The sequence below is a fragment of the Apis florea genome, unplaced genomic scaffold (genome assembly GCF_048593485.1).
Source record: "Apis florea isolate Af1SG1 unplaced genomic scaffold, ASM4859348v1 contig_3496_pilon, whole genome shotgun sequence".
NCBI lineage: Eukaryota > Metazoa > Arthropoda > Insecta > Hymenoptera > Apidae > Apis > Apis florea.
In genome coordinates, this window is record NW_028256773.1 from 7,924,423 (window position 1) to 7,944,845 (window position 20,423).

General features: G+C 35.8%; 1 protein-coding gene, 1 long non-coding RNA gene and 1 other non-coding gene across 5 annotated transcripts in view; 1 reads left to right on the forward strand and 2 right to left on the reverse strand.

The window, feature by feature from the left end:
• The window catches only part of LOC100866760 (uncharacterized), a 141,287-nt gene that overhangs the window by 91,901 nt on the left and 28,963 nt on the right, over nt 1-20,423 (reverse strand). The window lies entirely within an intron of this gene.
• Nucleotides 1-20,423, reverse strand: part of LOC147656867 (uncharacterized) — a 139,029-nt gene that overhangs the window by 31,147 nt on the left and 87,459 nt on the right. The window lies entirely within an intron of this gene.
• Nucleotides 5,450-5,531, forward strand: TRNAS-CGA (transfer RNA serine (anticodon CGA)). Its single transcript has one exon. It is a non-coding gene; the product is annotated as a tRNA-Ser (tRNA).

Below are 20,423 nucleotides of genomic sequence, written 5' to 3' on the forward strand. Positions count from 1 at the left end.
CCTAGTTCTCCGACTCTCACCCACAACAGCGTCGAGAGCAGATTCCAGAACAGAATATATACCGTATCCTGTCTATCCTATCCTACGTTATCCCTATCCATCTGTCTGCGATCGTTCAAAGCCGGAGTTGGAACGTATGTATGTATCACGTGTACGAATGGCGTCTTTCGAAAGTATCCTGAACGATTGCTAACTTTTTCATAGATACAGTTTGTTACAAGATATATATACACTTGGAAATAATAATTTGTTTTTATCGCTTAATTTTCTTTTTCAGTTTCTTTCTTTCTTTCTCTCTCTCTCTCTCTCTCTCTCTCTCCTGGAAAATATCTGTTAACCGCGAAGGATAAATTATATAAATAACATCGACGATCGAAGGATTATTTCGAATCTCTGTATCGATTTTAAATTTTACGTTCACGATGGAATTATATCTAAATGGAGATTCGGACAGTGGGGGTATACTTAACACCGATTTATGATCATAGGAATTGCAGGTAAAATCATTTGTTGAACGATAACAAGAATATTACTGTAATTTGAAGTATAACGTGTATTATGCGAAACGTACAATTTACATATATCGTTGTATTTAATTCAAGAGATGGTGGTGATATTTCATAATTATTAATTACAAATTGCAAGTATTATGTGTTGTATACAGATTTTTTAGAAACTAGAACACGAGTAATATATACATACATATATATATATGTTACGTTAATAATGGACACGATCACACAGCTCTTTCTTATCACCAACTTTTCCACCCCATTGAACATTTCCCAACGATTTTTTCAAAATCGGTTTCGTTCGACCGTTGTTGTCCGACTCGACTCGCATATTTTCAAGCGTCGATTTTTCACAATATCAACGAGCGCATTAGTTCCGTTAGAAAGTGAATGTCAAAGGTTCGCGTTACGTTTCACGGCAAATGGCGAGATAAGAAACGTCGGCCACGACTCGCTGCACTTCTTTTTTTCCTTTTTACCCCCTTCTGCTTCTTCGCCGTCTCCTTTCAAATTTTCCATCCCTTTTTTCCTATCTAAAAAGATAATTGTCTAACTCGTGCAAAAAGAATTTAATTATCTCCTGCTATTAGATTTTCTTATCGTTTCGTATGATCTAACTTAATTGTATCTTTAAAGATATCCTTATTAAAAGAACAATGTAAATAATACATTGTATTAAAGTATCTGTTATTTACTACTTTCGTAATTATCAATTCGAAAGAAAAATTGTCTAAATCGAATTTAATTATTTAAGGTTAAGTTAGGTTGGGTTTTATCGTTTCATTTATCATTTGTCGTAACCTAGGCTAACTATAATTAGTTATCTTTATCAAAAGAATAGTCAAGGACAAATCTATCTGTTATTTACATTTCTGCAATTTTTTCCATTCAAAAGATAATTGTCTAATTGAGACAACAAAGTACAAAATTAAGTAATAGATGTAATTAGGTTAGGTCTTTTTTAAGCCTTTCGTTTTCAAAATTATTTTTTTTTTAATTTCGAATCGTGAATAATCTATCTTTATTAAGAGAACGTACGATGTAAATATAATACATTGTTTAAAGTATCTATTGTTTACACTTTCGTTTCTCTTGAATTACCAATTCAAAAGATAATTGTTTGAATTGAATTTAAGTTATTTAGGTTTGGTTAGGTTAGGTTTTTATTATCGTTCCACCTCGAATCGTGAATAACCTAACTAATAATTAGCTATCTATACTTTTTAAAAAGTATAATCATGCAAGTTATATATGTTTACCAAGAACAAATCTATTTACAATTTGCAATATTTCTGCAATAATACATAATTCTTATCGCATCTAATAATACGTGCGATAATAATTTTCCGCGAGAAATTTTTCCTTCTCGTCTTTTTTTCCTCTTTTTTTCATTTTAATTTTCTAGATTTTTTTTTATTTTCTCAAACTCTTCATCGATCGTTCGTGAATCGATCGGTTGAAGTGAAAATATTCCATTTACAAGTTATAAATGATGTGTACATTCATGGATCAATTAACGGGTAATAAGACGAGGTGTAATATCGCACGAGGGTACTTAAATAACGCGTAGAAGATGAAACATTGTCGTCTTTCGTTAAAACGTCGTTTAACCATCGAGGGGAAAAGGAAAAAAAAAAAAAAAAATAAATTGTATCTCTTCGTTGGATATCATTTGAGAAAGAGTTGTAAAAATGCTACGAACACTTGAATCTGCATATGTAAAGGTATGTAAAGTCTTATTACTCTTAATCATAAAACGATACTCTTGATGATACAATTTGTTGGAAACAATGTTGAAAAAGATTGAGAAATATCTATATTACGAAATCACTACTGTTTTATTTCGCTCAAACGTGTCTGTAAATTTTTCATAAAATTGGCAAAATTCAAATTAGCCAATTTTCCTTTAAAATTTCCGAATTTCTTTCAACGTACGATCAAATAATTCAAATTCAAATTCTAAAAGAAGAGGATATCCTTTTCCCTCGTTTCGATATTAAAGGATCACGATTGAAAAGAAAGGAGAAGAAAATTCGAAGATATCGAGGGAGAGTGGAAACGGGAATGGAGCGCGCTTCCTCGCTGAGTCGTTTTGCATTTATTCTCGGTAGAATCCGGACGTAGAAACCGGCAAGCTAGCAACCAGTCACAATCGGCAATCTCTCGACCAGTCAAGTCCGTTTGCGGCTGTTCCAGATTGCGTCCTTGCCGGGTGCAACGGCATGCGTGCCGATATATAACGGGTGTTCCCATCTCCATTTTTTTCTTTTTCACCAACAATGCCACCACTTTCCTTCCCTTCGACAATCGATCACGCGATGTAATTATATTCCTCCAAAATCAGTCGATCGACGAATTTTCACTTTTTGCTAAATATTCGACGTAGGTAATTTTCGAAAAGTACTTCTTCTTTTCCTTGTAATCGATAAATGAAATCTATCGTCTTCGCAAGTACTTTTGTACTTTTCACTTTTTGCTAAATATTCGACGCAGGTAATTTTCGAAAAGTACTTCTTTTTTCCCTTGTAATCGATAAATGAAATCTATCGTCTTCGCAAGTACTTTTGTACTTTTCACTTTTTGCTAAATATTCGACGTAGGTAATTTTCGAAAAGTACTTCTTTTTTCCCTTGTAATCGATAAATGAAATCAAGTGTTATTATTTTTATAAATAAATAACGAATACTTTTGTATTTTCCGTTTTTTTTCTAAATATTTATAATTTTCGAAAAGTACCTCTTTTTTTCCCTTGTAATCGATAAATAAAATCAAGTCGATCGACAAATGAAATCTATCGTCTTCGTAAGTACTTTTGTACTTTCCATTTTTTTTCTAAATATTTGATGTAGATAATTTTCGAAAAGTACTTCTTTTTTCCCCTTGTAATCGATAAATAAAATCAAGTCGATCGACAAATGAAATCTGTCGTCTTCGTAAGTACTTTTGTACTTTTCACTTTTTGCTAAATATTCGATGTAGGTAATTTTCGAAAAGCATTTCTTTTTTTCCTTGTAATCGATAAATGAAATCAAGTGTTATTATTTTCATAAATAAATAACGGATACTTTTGTACTTTCCATTTTTTTTCTAAATATTTGATGTGGATAATTTTTCGAGAAGTATTTTTTCTTTTCGAAAATCAATTGTAATCGATAAATGAAACAACGGATACTTATCTTTCATTTTTTAAAAATATTTAACGTAAATAACTTTTTTTGAGAAGTATCTCTTTTTTTCGTACGAAAATCAATTAATGTAATACGATATAATTTCCAAAACTTGATTAACAAATGAATCGATTGTTATCATCTTCATAAATAAATAAGACCTCGAGAAGTATTTTTTCTTCCTTCAAAAATCCATATAATCTAACGTAATACTTTTGTACTTTCCACGTATAAATATTTAATATGAATAAAAAAAATGAAATATTACAATATTTTTTTTTCTTTTTCATTATCATTATCAACACAGTTCGACGATCACTTCATTTGCGATTTTTAAAATTTAAAAAAACCTCGCACATCGAAGTGTATCGCGCTCGTCGCAAACTCGAATCAAACCTTTCGATTCGCTTCGAGACAGACACGAAAAAAAGAAGAAGAAGAAGAAGAAAAAGAGACACATTCTGACACACTTTTCTCACGGGAGAGGGGAACGGTACACTTTTCTGCCAAAAGAATCCGAGCCACGAAATCGACGCATTCCATCCAATTAAAGGAATATCAATGGTCCCAAGTACGTTTACCGTTACTCCTTGCTCGCTGAAAGTACTCGCCTTTGTGAAAAACAACCGACGAATTTTTCCCCCTCTTTTCTCTCCTTCAAGAGGCGGCATTCGTCGAGAACAATGCTCGATTCGGCGAGAAGCTCGACGAATGGAATTTCGATCAATTTACAAGATATATCTACGATTATTGGATCGATTAAGATTTTGCTTTTTATGTCCGCTAATTGGATTTGCTTTTTATCACAAAGAAAATACACATTTTAAAGAATTATTTGTACTTTCAATGCTGTAATATCGAGTGTGAATTATAAAGTTTTGATAAAATCCACAGTGCGCGTGTTATTAAACATTTTACCATTCTTTCTTCAGCATCGAATGCCTGTACGAATTTTCTCTGTTTCTATCCCTCGCCTTTCCCACGACCCTATTTCTCCCCCAATGATCGTAACGAGCGTTGAATTGCGAGATATCGTCGCGATTTACAATCTTCTCCAACGTAGTTAACGTGGATCACGTTGGTGGATGATGTATCGAACGTAATACGCCTTGGGCGTTTCAACTTTTTCCATTCATAAATACACCGATTGCAACGATATTTTCGAACATGTCTTATATTTGTCGCGCCAAAAAAAAAGAAAGAAAGAAAGAAAGAAAGAAGAACGATCGCGTGGAAAAAATGTAGAGAAGATTTCTTGTTTACGGGAAAAGAGAGGTTCTTTTAAAATCGCAATTTTTACAGAGAAGAAAAATCCTACGGAAATAACAAATAGACAGTTAATTTACAACCATTTTGTTCCTCGATTTATTTGGGATTATCAATTATCCCTTTCGTTCCAACACGCTGTCCAAAAAAAAAAAAAATTTTTAATTTTTTCTAAATTTTATCCCATTCTTTTACCAGACAGGATCGTCGAATATAAATTTCCAAACTCGTTATGATTTATTGCAACTGCTTATTAATGCTGTTCCCCTATTTCTGCAAGTAGACTCCTTTGTTTTTGTTTTTCTTTCACTCCAAAGATCGATTTTTTCTTCGAGCTTCTTGTTTTAGCTTAAATCGAAACGATAACGAAAACGAGGATGCATCGGATGCAGAAACAGGATTTAACTCGATATTTGTTTATTTATCTAAATATCGATGGGATCGCGAATCGGGGGTGGTTTCCCCCAATTTACCCCCGGCGCGCAACGAACGTACAAGGGGTGAGCAGCCGTGGCCGAGTGGTTAAGGCGTCTGACTCGAAATCAGATTCCCTCTGGGAGCGTAGGTTCGAATCCTACCGGCTGCGAAAAATATTTTTTTCCTTCCACCTTCTCACACTCGAAATCCTACTTTTGAAATGAAACGCAAAGAGAAGAAACTGCGCGATCGATAAACAAACATTTTTACTTATCGATTCCATCGTCACGTTTTCGTCGATGATCGTCCGTCATTTACTTTAAGAAACGCGTTTAAAGTCAAGGCGATATCTCCAGTCCAGTTGGCGATACATAAGGAAGTGTGTATACAATTTTCTCGGTGCTCGTTTATTCGTATTCGAAGATATATGTAATACGCACGAAGATTCGTGGAATAAAATTTTCTCGGTCGGTAAAAAAGCTCGAAGTTGGAATAGCTCGATCGAGCTGATTTAATCGCTGCTTTTTAAACGGGCGATTATGACATTTACACGGCCTGTGTGACACGTACGTGGAAAATACGATGGATTAATTGCAATTTGCCAGTCTCGAATTATGGAGGAATTCGAGGGAGGGGGGAGAGAAACGGGGCAAGAAACGAATAATCAATGAATAAAGAGGATCCGGCCGGTAATTCGAGCGGAATTTTTCATCGTGCGTTCAATTATGGCGGACCGTTAAATGGCCGGCAAAAGGAAAACGTTGTCGCCCCGATCTCTTTCTCTCCCTCTCCCTCTCTCTCTCTCTCTCGTCCTGGCTTTAATAGCTCCAGCCGCATTCCGACCGGCTAATGAATGGAATAGCTTGTCGTTAATTGATCCAGCTTTGATCCTTCCTGGACGGGACCCTCGTCTCTCCGCAGAGGGAAGGGCTTTCCAACAGTGGACGTAACGATTTGTCGACAAAGTTTCACCATATTTTCCGTTTTCCAATAAAAAAAAAAAAAAAGGATATCGTTGCAAGGTTATACTCGTGAATTTAACGAGCGAAAAAAAATCTCTTTTCAAGTAGTCTCTCGAGATAATTTTGTTTCTTTTTTTTTTTTTTTTTTAAGAAAAAGTTTTTTACAAGGAGATGTTGGAGAAGTTGAGAACGAAAGGTTGGTGTGGCGCGGTTAAAGAGGTTAACGAGCTACAAGCAACGACCGCCTAAAATTCAGCTCGCGAGTTTTATTCTCGTTTATTCATCGACCTCGACCTTAACAGGAAGCCATTTCACGCTTCTCATGCATGCATGCAGAATTTAGAACAAGTTTGAAAAGAGAAGGCTACGAATAATAAGTTTTGATTCAAACAAATCCCAGAATCTTTTTCAAATCTAATTCAAATCTGAACCTATTCTTGAAGCTTAAACTTAATCCAACTGTTAATCTTGACGGTTAATTCAAACCTAATTTAAATTCAACTCAAACTTTATTATTTCTAAATTCAAATTTAATTTTTCTATCCCAAAGCTAATTCAAATCCGAAATTGAACCTCCTCTAAACTAACTCAAAGCTAACTGATCCAACTCAATTCCAAACCTGATCCAATTGAAAAGAACGTTCAACCATCTTCCACGTTTTTTAAATCATTGAATTGGTTTCTTACGCGCAATAAAAGTGAGAAAAATCAAAATTTTTAACAAATTTCTTCAATTTTCCATTGAAACATTTCGTATTTTATGAACGAATAATAATTTACAACATTCTCTTCCAACCTTAAACCTTAATCCAAACTCGGCCTGATCCCGAATCCCTGATCCAAACCGATAACCTAAATTCGCAATTCGAGCGATCTTTGACGAGTAATCGGCGCGCGAGTCGAATCCACGCGATCGAAGGCCGAAGCACGGTGAGACGGACTCGAAGCTCGCCGGTTCGTGGCTAACTGTAAAATGGCGAGTTCCGCTATTCCTTTGGTCGGAAAAAGGACGACCAGGCGTCTCTCGAGAGGCGTGTGGGGCACCCAAGGTGATCGCACGGCCTTGTGTCACGTGTTCCTCCATTAACGTCGCCTCTCGTATGTAGGCTATGAGCGAGACACCGACAATTCCCATCTCTCTCTCTCTCTCTCTCCTTTCCTCCCTCCGGAAATACGAGCTAGAAGAAGCTCGCTTCTTCCCCTCGTTTCTTCTCCTTCTTCTTCTTCCCCTTCCTTCGAGATCTGGTTTAGATCTTGCGCGGAACGATGCGCGCTTTCACCAAGCCCAATGCGGTTTTCGATTATTGCCACGTTGTAAAGCGGTGGCGCTGACTCATCCGGTTGTGCTCGATTCGATGGGTCAACGGTCTCTCTCCACCATCTTGCTCGATTTCGTATCATCGCTGGACACGCTTCTCACTTTTCGCCGAGATATATCTTTTAGATTGTCGCGTGTTCGCATTGTCGAGTTCGATATGAATTTATTATTTGTTATTCTTTATTAAAATGTTCACGTTAATGTTGTTGGAACGACGAATGATTTTCTTTTTTTTTTCCAGCGATTGTAATTATTTCGTAGCAATAGCGAGTAATTGATGTGGTGGTTGTTGCAGAGATAAATGCTTTTATATTGTGTCGTGGAGTTTGATGAATTTATTACTTGTTATTCTTTGTTAAAAAGTTTATGTAAAGGGTCAATGTTGTTTTTATAGGGTTTCGTTTAAGGATAAGTTAGCGTTGAAACGACGAATGATTTTGTTTTTTTTTTTTTCGAGCGATTGTAATTATTGCGTAGCAATAGTGAGTAATTGATGGTGGCTGTTGATGGAGGTGTTTTCGAACGATCAGATAACTTGTCTTTCACGGTTAACAGGTTAAGCGATTAATTATATTTAATAATTAGCCGCACACAGTGGAGCCTAATTGGTATATCCAAGCGCCAAACGTTAATAATACCAGCAGCCGCTAATTGGCCGATTCATTAATAAGTGGAGATAAGTTCTAATTAGCTTTACGTTTACAAAAGTGAGGTTGTTCGAGCTAAGGTTTTTCGTTTTGACGCATGTTTTTCTTACCCATTTGATCTTTTTTTTTCCTTTCTTTTTCAAACTTTTTCAAATTCAAATGGTAAATTTTTTTTAAGTACGAAGACACGAAAATTTGGATAAATTTCGGTAAAATTTGGTAGGATGCTCGTTCAAAAAGGAGAACTTTTGAAGTTTTACCGGAACTTTTTTTTTAAATGAAATCTAATTCTCGATGAAACTTGTAATCCCAAGGTAGAATTGGAATTCTACAAAGTACACTTTGCACAACTATTAGAAGAGAAATCTAATTGTAATTTCTAATATTAAGAGAATCCTGTTCCCAAACGGCGACATAATTGTACGACAATTTTTCGAGAATTTCGATCCAAAGTAATTTCACAACATCTCTTTTAAAAATACGAATTAATTTATTTGATGAACAATTCCATTGTCTGCTTCGTCCACAGTTTCACTTCCAACGGAAAACAAAGAGGTATAAAAATAAAAATTCTTCTATTTAAAAATCTAATCCTAAATAAAATTAATTCTAAAATTAGATCCGAATGGAATAAATTCAGAAATTCCAAAGGAACTAAAAAATAACTTCTAACCAGTTCTAAAATCAAATTCGAATGAACGTCACAATAAATTCAAAAACCACAGAAAACTAAAAAAATAACTTCTAACCAGTTTTAAAATCCAGAAATACAGAAATTCCAAAGGACGACATTGACAAGAAACTAAAAAAAAAAAAAAAAAAAAAAAAATAACCAACTCTCGTAAACTGCTTAAAACTCTCTCCAACATCTTAATCCTTAATAGAGTCGAGAAGATCGAACAGACACCACTACGAATTCAGAGATTATTTGTCAACATCGATGACCTCTCCACGCAGATGGCAGACAATGGCGAACCGTTTTCTCCGCCAGGTTTGCTTTAAAAGCCGATGTACCTTTTGTTCGCGATCTTTAGCCCCGATTTCGAATTAGAAACTATTATAGCCATGGCTTGTGATATCGTTGGATCGACGAAAACCTATGAAATGTTATAATCACAAATAACGATAAATATTATATCAGATACCGTAGAAACGTTAAAATTTAACGCAAAAAGATATATCCAATAGGATGTTGAAATTACATTTGTTCAGAAATTAGAATTTAATTTATTTCATCTTTATTTGAAATTATTATCCAATTGTTGAATTAACCTTTAAGTAAAATTGTGTTTAAGAGTTGAAGAAATCTTTGCGGTTAAATCGGTATTTAATTCATCGATCCTATCCTTGTTTCTTATTAATATTCCGTCAGAATGTGTACGAATGGAAATGTGGAAATTATCTAATTATTAACTTAATTTTTAAGTAATATTATATATTCGAAGGAATCTTTAAATTAGTATTTAATTCTTCGTAAATTTCATTCTTGTTTCTTGTTGTAAATATTACGTCATAATATAATAGATGTAATGAATCTACTTGTCGAGTTAACTTATAAGCAAAATTACACTCAAAGAAATACTCGATTCATTCTTTCACCCTTCGCCGCTTACCTCGTCTCGAATTTCTTTTCGATCTCTTCTTCTTTCGTCAAATCGTCTCTTTCCTGGATCGATCGTTTCGATTTATCCATCAAACTCGAATAATTCTTCGTCTTTTCTTCGTGCGCAAAAATATACAGGGTGATAAAACACAAATGGATACATCATAATTTTTCAATTCGATTCGAAACCCGTCACGGGAAAAAGATCGCTCGTTCCGCTAAAAAAAAAAAAAATAAAAACTCGAAAATATATTCGTTCATATAACGCTTCTTCATCGTCACGTTTCCGCGAAATCGATCGAATCCAACGCGAAAATATATAACACGGATTTTCGTTTACGCTCGAGATCGATTGACACCACGCCATAAGCGTCGATAAACGATGTGTACGAGACACGTGTAATAGTCGAGCTTCGAGAAATACAGTCTAAAAGAGGCCAACAATTTCGATACGATTCCCCCCAATCTTATTTCCACTCCATTTCGATGAAATGGATGTAATGGTCGTTGAGCTCCTCGCTTTCAATTTTTACCTCTCGTCGTTTATCGTGGAAAATCCGAGGAACGCGTTCCATTCTTCCGTATACGAACTTATTTTAATAACGGACAATCGTCTCGTCATTTTCTTGAGAGAGCAGAGACATTGAAAAAAATTGGTCAACTGGTTAAAGATATTCGAATAAAATTAGCTCAAATCATCGAAGCAACTTTATTCGTTGACTTCAATTATCAAATCTTCCCGATCACCGTTTAAAAATAGGTATTTGGGAAGCAATCGAATATTCCATCTCCTTGCCAATCGTGTCTGTATAAGTGCATCTCATGTACATGTTCTGCGGCTCGATAATTAATTTTTTCGAAATTACCTGGCCAAACCAAATCAAAATTAAAACAAACCGAATTCCAAGCGAAAACGCGTATGAAAAGTAGGAAGGAAAAAGAAAGAGAAATATCAAGGATAATTGATTTATCGAACGGCAATTAAGCGTTAAGTCTCGTTGCCGATTACGCCACCCACCCCCGCCTCGAGGAGTTATAAATCACGCGGCGATATTTCGGCCGGCCAATTTATTCCCGGGATCGAAATCGTATAAATTGCCAGCCGATAAAAGGCCTGGCTCGCGACGCATGCCTTAAATTAACCGGGCGAAATTGAATTCCATCCGATGTCGGCTCGATTCGAAGCGACGTTATCCTTGCGACCAGAACTTTGTTACCGGGGCAGGGGAGGGAAAACGAATGTAATAAGAGAGTTTCGTTTAAAAAGTTTCGGTTGTATCAACTTCTCGGTTGACAAACGTTCAATTAAGCTGGAACTCGGATTTTCAATTAACGTTACTGCTCCTCGTATCGGAGAGAAAGAGAGGGAGGGAGGGAGGTTATCTTTTGAAACGTTAGACAGGATTTCATTTGTCTTCCCGCGATACGCGGTTTCGTATTCCCGTAATATTTTCAAATTTAATCAGTAATTTTCTCCACTTCGATAAGAAAAATTTGAACCGCGTTAAAATTTCAAGTCGATCGATGCTTAAGAAAGATGAAACAGTTGGAACTTCTTCGTTTCGCGCGATATCGATATTAATATCCGAAACGTTTTTTTCAATTACCCGGAAATTTATTGTCTCCGAAAAAGTGATCGAGAAGCATTGTTCAAAAATTTTTCGATATTCGATGTGCCAAATATTTCTTACACTTCGAAAAAAAATTTCGATATATTCTGAAAAACTTTAATAAAAGTTCAATTTTCATGTTCCGACTCGAGACTCAGTTCCACGCGACTCGATGGAAAATTTCTAATTAATTCTTAAACCGCCTTGCGTATCTCTTCCATTCGACACGATGATTTGATTCCGCTACGAATGGCAGACGCATGGCGCGTGGAACAAGGACTGGCTCTCGTGTTAACGCGTGTGTTCGTGCGCACACGAAGAAGTATACGCGCATGCGTCGAGTCGCGGATACCAGTTTAGATGTAAGAACACATTCCAAGGAATCATTGGGCTCATTAGCCGGGCACATTGTGCACACGCGAGTAACGAGTTACGCGAGTTGTTTACGAGGGAACGATCGTTTCCCCATCTTTTCAACCGATTTTCGCCTACTTGTCATCTCTTCGTGCCACTCGCGTCCCTTCGAGCTTGAGGATTATTTTCGAATTTTTAAAAAGTTAAGATATTGCAAGTTTGTTGATTAAATACAAGCAGAGTTAGTTGGATATCAACGAAGAAGTTGATCCAATTTTCACATAACCTCATTATCAATTATTATCGTTTTGAACGATAAATTATCGAAGTTTATTCGTAATATTCGACTATTAAATTTTTGTCCATCGCACTAGTCACTTAAGCGCGTGATATTTTTCAATAAACGTATCCTCTGCAATTTATGTCAAAAATTAAAGAATTATTTTCAAACGATCTCGCGCTGAACTGCTGATTGAAAATAGAATAAAAATATCGATTTCGAATTGATTAATTCCCTTTGACTTGTAAATAATATTGTCAAACTCGTCTCGTCTTTCTTTACGTCGCACGATCGATTCTCAAAATGGCGTTCTCACGTTTCAAAGAACACTGTATGGCGTTAGGGAGTCAAGTAGGCAAAGAAAAATCGCGCGATTAAATCAAGAAGAGAAGGCGAAATCTCCCCGGCATCGAGGGAGGAATTTCGATTGCACGCCGACAATTCCTTTCCAAAACCAAATTCTTGTCCTCGTGTCCACCGTGGTGATTTCGTGCCTTCGACCGTGATAATATTTCGATATATGGTAGAATGGCGCACGATCGAATTCCGATGGTAGATACGAACGGTTTCGATTCGTGGTTATTGCTCTTTGTTTTGTCGATCGTGTGCCGTTCAATGGCGGAGAATGTCCACTTTTCAAACGCGGGGAAATAAATTTCTGGGTAATTGAAAACGCTTTATCTCAGCCCGCGCGTTGTCTTTGAAATATTAATATCAAGTTGCGCGAACGTAAAGTTCGAAAATAAAGGAGAAAACAAGATTCGAAGTTTATAAATAATACAAGTTCTAACTGCTTTCATCGCCAACTTTAATCTCTCGTATCGATTGATTTGAAATGAGAGAGAGAAAATTTTAAGGAATAAAATTATTTTAATAAACACTTGCTTCACTAATTTATCACTCAAAGCGTACGACAATTAGGATAATCGAGGTTATAAGAGAAGAGCGATTAACTGTAGCTACGATTATTATTTAATTATTATTATTATATTATTTAAAGTAACATTTTTCAATTCACCCCGACTTTGCCGATGAAAAAGAATGAGAAAACTTTGAAAATTAGGATCTTGAAGAAATGGAATGAAAAAAGAAAGTTGATACGTTGAGAAACACTGCGTCACGATCAGTTGGGTTAATTAGCACCTGATTCAAACGAGCCTAGAACCTCGATTCACAATTCTTTTGTTCCGAATATCTTGCTTCTTATCAACGATTAATCCAGATTAGGTATAATGAAAAGTTTTTATTGTCGGTATTTATTCATTGAAACGAAGGAAAAAAACCGAGGATTGATGGCCGTGAACGAGCGAATTTCGCGAACGATGTCACTTTCTCTCAAATACAAGCTACGAATTCCGTTATTTCTCGAGTCCTTTCCATCCTTTTGCTACTCGTTCCTCGATTATGAAAAGCACGAGATCGAAACTGGCGTGCTAATTAACGCGTTTTCGTCCATCTAGCGGATCTTTCTGGAAACATCGCGTTAATCTAGTAATTTATATTGAATATTTACCACGATTATAAAATTGGATAGAATTATTTTTATTCAAAAGAGAGACAGATCTATTTTTGTTTCCCTTTGGAATAACGAAATTGCTCTAATAACGTAGCAATTTCGTGATGAAAATGTACAGGATGTATCCGCACGTTACCGCTCGCTGGTGGAAAGAAGACTCGCGGGACGGCACAGGGGCAAGAGGGGCCCATCGCTAGGACCATCTATCCCCACTTCAGACGCTTTGTTGACAATCGTAACGCCACATAGTAGCAGAGTCGAGCATTGAAAAAGTAACTAGTTAAAAATTTCGAATAAAGTTACTTGTAAGTAATTACTTAATAAAATACTCGAATATCATTTAATTGTCCGCTTTTCGCAAACCGTTAACCGTTTTTCGTTCGACATTACAATTATTCTCAACAATTGTTACTGTTTTGAACAATAAATTACTAACTTATTAGATACAGATCGTCGTTTTGGATTGGTACACGTGACAAATACCGTGTGTGAAAATAGACATTTTCTTCTTCTTTCCACCAGTAAAATACTGGATAAACGATTATGAATACGTGTTCTGTTCGAGTTCAAAGTGTGGTTATAACAGTTTCGAATCACGAAACGACGACGAATGTAGGGAGGGAAAAAGTGGCGTCGTTATTAGCAAATATCTAAATATCCAATGTGGTTAGCGGTAAACTGAACAAGTCGATTACGAAACAGATGCAAATTGCAAGCGTTCTGTACTGTTTTACGCGCGATTTCCTCTTTTCTCATTCCGCTCTTGTTCGAAAGTGGAGTGGCATCAATATTCATTACGGGGATGTGATAGAAATAGGGAAACGCGTGTGATACAGCGTAAATGTGTTATCGTGTTCGTAGAAAATTCAAGCGTTAAACGTAAACGTGGAGTTATAAATAGGAGAATTTAATTTATTCGTGAAATTGAAATTTAAATAAGAATTTAAAAAAAATGCGCGATGTAATTATCATCAATTCCACGTAAAATGCCACGTTATTTAATCAGATTTGATCTTGGCTCGCGTTATCTACTTTTACTCGTGTTCTACATAATCTACATAAATGAATAAAATTAATGAATAAGGGGATAGGAATTATTATTAATCTTTTAATGGAGGAGTAGTAAACTTGGAGAAGTATTATAAACCGTTGTTTGCGCGTGCAAGAAGTTTATTTACTTATTATATCGTGGCAAGTTTGAATGCAATCTCGTCGCATTTTACGACGTTACAGAGTTCCGCCCAGTAATATGCTTGCGTCATCTCTCTCTGAGACCACGGTTTAAACGATTAACGGAAATTCTTAAAGAGGCGTAATTCCCTTCCAAGATGCGATATTAATCGGAATAACTCGTTCAAAGCACCTCGATATCTTTACCTCACTTTTCCATTCAACGAAACTCGATCACCATAATTAATAATTTATTCCTTCCTTCTTTAAATCTGTAAAATTGTAAAATTATTCAAGGAAAATACCGATTCCTTTTCTCCTTCAAATTTAAAAAAGATCGTTTTCCAAATTACGATGAAAAAAATTGTTGGAATCAATTTACTTATATTATTTATTTCCGTTCGACTTCGATGAAAAAAAAAAAGGAAAAAGAGCGAGACGTGAGATACGTGTTATATCACACGAGGCGGAGGAAATTAAGAATGCGTCAGATGGCATTCTTGCATTAGGAAGCGGATCGTTGACCCCAGACGAACCAACGTCCAAAAATCGTCGGCCGGACGTGAAATTGTATTCAGAACCAGACACGGGGGCCGTGCACCGCTTACTAAATCCAAGTTCCACCTGGGGAGAAGGAGGAGGAGCAGTGAAATTCTCAGTCTCTGGCCGGCATAGAGGTATCGAACGATCCATTCGAAAAAGGAATCTCGATTACCACTCGAAGGGAATCTACTACGAGAAAAGTTGTAAAATCTGAAACGTTGTAAAACTATATATATATATATTCTCGAAGAGAAATTTAAAATTTAAAATTTTCTAGGTTTCTCGAGTCTCGAGTCTAATTTATTTCGAATCGATGAAAAAAGAAGAAGAATCTGAATTTCTTTTGTATATAAATATAATTTTGCGTTGTTTAAAAGAAGGAAAATTCAGTTCTAGAGAGGTCGACTGCAACGCGCGTGTTTACGTTTACACGCGCGATTGATATTCAGATGATATTGAGACGCAACGAGTCCTTTAAACAGCTATTTCGATTCCAAGGATCCCTCGACGCGAAACCTCTACGAAACGAGAATTCTTTCTCCACGCGGATTTTCTACTCCGCGTACAAATCGCCACGCGGTTTCTCGTTCCCTCCTCTCGCGCATCCATGCGAATCCGTTCCAAAGTTCGAAGCACAATTCTCAGATAGATCGATACGTTCGTAAAAAAAAATAAAAATAGTTTTTTAACTTTCGAGTAGTAATTGTATCGTGTGTTGTGAAGTTTCACTCTCGTTCGAATTCTTTTGCATGATAGTTGCCGAGAGTTTTTAGAGTTTTGCACTCGAGAGTATTCCAATTACCGCTCTTTGAAAATATTTTGCAATCTCGAAAGTTTTTCACTTTCGTTCGTATCATCGTTTGATAATTTCTATTAAAAATTAATTGTTCCTAAACTTTCGAGAGAGTATTTTTCACAAATAGACAATTGTTAGTCTCGAAAAAACATTCTCCTCGAGAGTTTCACTCTCATTCGAATTCTTTTGCATGATAGTTGCCGAGAGTTTTTAGAGTTTTGCACTCGAGAGTATTCCAATTACCGCTCTTTGAAAATATTTTGCAATCTCGAAAGTTTTTCACTTTCGTTCGTATCCTTTGATTAAATAGCGTGATAATTTCTATTAAAAATTAATTGTTCCTAAACTTTCGAGAGCTGTTCTCGAGAGTATCTTTCACAAATAGACGATTATTAGTCCCGAAAAAATATTCTCCTCGAGAGTTTCGCTCTCGTTCGAATTCTTTTGTATGATAGCTCTTAAAAATTGAACGTTTTCGCGAGAGGAATTAAACTTTCGAGAGACAAAGACAGTGTCCGATTATTAATCTTGAAAAGATACTCTTCTCGAAAGTTTCATTCGAATTCTTGACAGATGATAGTTCTTAAAAATTAGATGGCGAGAGGATAAAACTTTCGAGCCATCATCTTTCAATGGACACTGGTCCAATCATCAAAAATATTCTCCAATCTGGAAAATCTTTGCTATAAATTTCTAAAAACTAAATGCTAGTAGATTTGAGGATAAAACTTTCGAGAGAATATTTTTCAACAAGTTTCACAATACTCGTTCAAAGAAATACTCTCAAATATATTTGAAAATACACAAAAATTTCTCTCTCGAGTTATTTCAATGTTCGATCCAAGATCGAAACAACCGTGGAGAATTTTATTCCCGAATAGCCTTCCTTTCGAAACATTTTCAAAAGGAATTTCTTCCTTTCCTTCCCTCGCGAATTCATCATTGTTCCTTTCCACTTGTAAAAATGGCGCCCGCTGTAATGGAAGAATTACGTAAAAGATGGCTGCAAGATCGCTTCAATTTCAAATTTCGATGAATAAAAATTCGTCTTAACTAACCTTGTCCAACACCCATTCTCTCTCTCTCTCTCTCTCTTTCTTTCTCTTATTCTCCATAACCACGTGTATCATTTCTCAATTTTTGTTCCCTTTTTTTTATCGCACGATTGATTGATTTGTTTGGATCAAGTCAACAAGATCGAGTCAAATCGAATCGAGTTCTGCGTCCGATCAATAACACGTTGAAAAAATAAAATTTTTCATACGAATACGACAGTATTCTCTTCATTCTCGATGTTACAACGAAAAATATCTTTATTTAATTCGAACCAGGGGAATTACCGATACCAATCACTTTACATATTTCTTCGTATACGCTTATTTACGAAAAAAAAAAGGGTTAAGAAAAGAAATTTTGCACGACGCGTATTTTTCCACGCGGCGTTAAAAAAAACGGAGGGGAGGGGAATTCCTTGAATTATTCAGGAGCGCCTCGTTATCTCGAAGACACGTTTCATAACGCGAAACAAATGTTTCGTACAATTAAGCAACTATGCCACTGTAACACATCGTGCGCACAACAACGCAACAACATTCTTTCCAACACCAATTACGCACGTTACAGTTACGGAAGCCTGTTTTGCTTTTTTTTTTTTTTTCCAATGCGTTTTAATATCGGCCGCTTGTTCGTACACCTTCTTCTTCTTCTTCTTCTTTTTTTTTCTTTCTTTTTTCTACTTTTCTCATAGAACCAACCGCCACGCACGGTGATTCCGTTATCTTGAAGCCAAGGTCCACGGTGAGTCATAAATTTGCGCATAATCACACGGTGTAACGAACAATGCTGAAAGCCGTTGACCGGCCTAGCTCGCGTTACATTATTCATCATCATCGACGAAAACCACCGCCTTGATCTCCAACCGTCAATTAATTACTCGGTTTCGAGGGGGTGGAGGATAATTGTTGCTCCCTCGAGAATCGAGCCGTTCTCGGTCCAATAATAAAAGTCTCGTTCAAGAAGCTAACTCGTTGACTAAACTAGAATTTCTTTATTTATTGACGATGAGTCGGGGAGCGTCGTTTCTTGATCGATATTTCTTATATAGGATATATATAAAATGAACAAAGGATAAGGCGAAATTTGATTTGTAATTTCGATTGATTATTATTAAAAAAAAAAAAAAAGTAAAAGAAGAAATTGTCGAATTGCGAAAATTCGAAGAACACGAGTAACAATGTTCTAAATAAATTCAATTCGTAGATATGAAATTGATTGACATCAAATTTGAACGATAAAAAAGAATTTTCATTAGAACTCATCAAGGCCCTTATTAATTTTAACCAATTTTTCGAGAGACTCGAACTTTCGTTTCGATCAAATCGTCTCGCGATATAAATTCTATCACGGAAAAATTTAAAGAAACAACGTTCCCCGACGCATTCCCTAAATGCGCAACATAGCAGAACCGGAATGCAATTAAACATATTTACACCTTGTTTTCCGCAACACTTCGAAAACGCTAATTCAAGTTCCAATTAACCGAGGAGCGATTACGCGATTTATTTTCGCGATCGTAAACATTTCGCCACTTCTTCGAAATGATTTTCCGTCGATCGAAGAAAAGAAAGATCGCGATTTCTTCTTTTTTTTTTTTTTTTTTAATCTAATTTGATTCAGAGAACACGATAATCGAAAGAATGAAAAGGATTCACGAACGAGTCGTGGTAAATTATGTTACGTAAGGGTGCCGTTCATTCATAACTCTGTTCATTGATGATGAAATTAATAAAACGGCGACTGGATTCTGAATAAATTTCCAATTCCCGATAAATCGACGAGCGTAAAACGTAATAACAAATGATTTATACTTCGGATCGATCTTCCATTGAAAAGTAATTTTTTTTAAATCGAAACAAATATAATTCGGATAATTCTCTTCTACAAATCGAATATCATCGAATTTGTAGGGGAAGATCGAAGCTAAGTCGATTTCCTCGTGTCGACGAAGATCGATATATCACGCGCAGTCACACACATCCCAGATCACCCATAAAGCAATCTCAAACATAATCGACACACGTTCCACCAATCCTCTCAAATCCTTCAAATGTTTGAACGTATATTTCCAATGTACGCTCCACCTGTGGTTTCAGAATAGAAAATCTATGTAGTTAAAGAAGATTTGCAACTTTTGGACATCCTCTCAACGCAACAAATAAAATTTACAATCGAATATATCAATTATTATATGTTATTATTGATATATTACATATGCTATTCATTTCATGAAATGAATTATTTAAAATTAAAATCGAGACGATCGAAGAAAATTTTCGTAAATTATCCAAAATGTATTAATTCATTCTATTATTATCGTATTGATATCGACACTTGCGAAATGACGTCGTTTCGAAAAAAGAAAGAAAGAAGGAAAGAAAACCGAGATATATAAATATCGTGGAACCACTATCGTCCAACCGGATTATTCAATTCAGCGGAAAACGCGTTTTACTCTTGCTTCTAGAGAGCAAAAAATTGATAAAGATTGATTGGAAAGACGGGAGAAAGAAGAAAGAAGAAGAAGAGAGAGAGAGAGAGAGAGATAAAAAGGAACGGAAATTAAAAGCGGCGATACCGAGCTAATTGGCCGAACGAATATATCGAACCGTGAAGCGTAGCACGATCGTGAAACAATTTGTTATCGATATTGTAACAAGCTTGGAAGATTGCCACGGAAATGGCGCATTTACATAACGCGGCGCGTAATCTGCGCGTTTAACATCGATCGGAAATATGACGCTATATAAATATAAAGCGCACCTGTTAGCACACAGGGCTATAATAATCCTTTCTTCGACGAATATCGAGAATCTCTGTTGATCGAGCTAATCTATCTCCAGTCATTAACCGTAACGATTTTCCATTCCTTTTCTTCTCCCTCGTTTCGTTTCAGTCGATTTCTCCATTCAAAATCCATAAAGATAATTATTTTCTCCTCGATAATTTGTCGTTACTTCGAAACAAGTCTCGGTTTTTTTCTTTTTTTGCGAGAGATTAAAATTTTTCCTCTTGATCTTTTCTATAAAAAAAAAAAAAAAAAAAAACAGTCGATTCGATTTTTTAATCTGGTTCAACAAGGAAAACTTGGAAGATTAAACGTCGATCTCTGATGGTAACGATGATTCACTTTCCAAAGTGTACTAAAACTCAACTTCTCACGATCGAAATTTACAATTCGGAATGTGCGAACTGTTTCACGGTCG